Raw genomic sequence first — 615 nt, 5'->3', positions numbered from 1 at the left:
CGGAAGGGTTGGTCTCCATGAGCTTAAAGTTCCCTTCCAACCAGAATGATTCTAAGACTCTATAAAACATGACTGAGGCCCCTCAGAAGGTACCTAACCCTGACTGCAGGTCCCTGCAAAAGAAGTGGCAGCTTCCTCCCCCTGGCCCGTGATCAGCAGCACACAGCCTGTGCCTGAGCAGTGCCTCGCCGGGGCTGCCCGGGGCCTGGGGGGTTCTGGCTGGACTGCTCCTCCCCAGCAGCTGGGGAACTGGCATCTTTTAAGGCCACCGTGTTTTCTGCCCCATGGGCTGCAGCCCGTGCTGCTGCTTTGCTTTGTGGAAGTCACAGGGGTGAGGTTTCACTGCTCACATTTGCATGGTCCCTTCTCCATGGCATGCCTGTGGTGGTCCTGGGCTATAAGGATTCTGAGGGACCTGGAGCATCTCTGTGCCCAGGAAAGGCTGAGAGCTCTGGGGGTGTTGAGCCTGGAAAGGAGACGCCTCAGAGGGGATCTGATCATTGCTGATGAGGAGCTAAAGGGCCCCGAGAGGCAAGAGGCTGGGGCCAGACTCTGGTCAGTGGTGCCCAGTGACAGGACAAGGGGCAACGGGCACAAACTGGAACCCAGGAGGTG

General features: G+C 58.7%; 1 protein-coding gene across 1 annotated transcript in view; it reads left to right on the top strand.

Annotated features, from left to right (window-relative positions):
• Positions 1-615, top strand: part of LOC103772812 (tyrosine-protein kinase HCK-like) — a gene marked incomplete at both ends in the record, with an annotated part of 5,478 nt that overhangs the window by 1,621 nt on the left and 3,242 nt on the right. The gene's annotated exons all lie outside the window — the stretch shown is intronic.

The sequence above is a fragment of the Merops nubicus genome, unplaced genomic scaffold, assembly GCF_000691845.1.
Source record: "Merops nubicus isolate BGI_N331 unplaced genomic scaffold, ASM69184v1 scaffold27545, whole genome shotgun sequence".
NCBI classification, from domain to species: Eukaryota; Metazoa; Chordata; class Aves; order Coraciiformes; family Meropidae; genus Merops; species Merops nubicus.
Note: the sequence above shows the minus strand (reverse complement) of the source record. Positions and strands in the feature narration are given on the sequence as shown.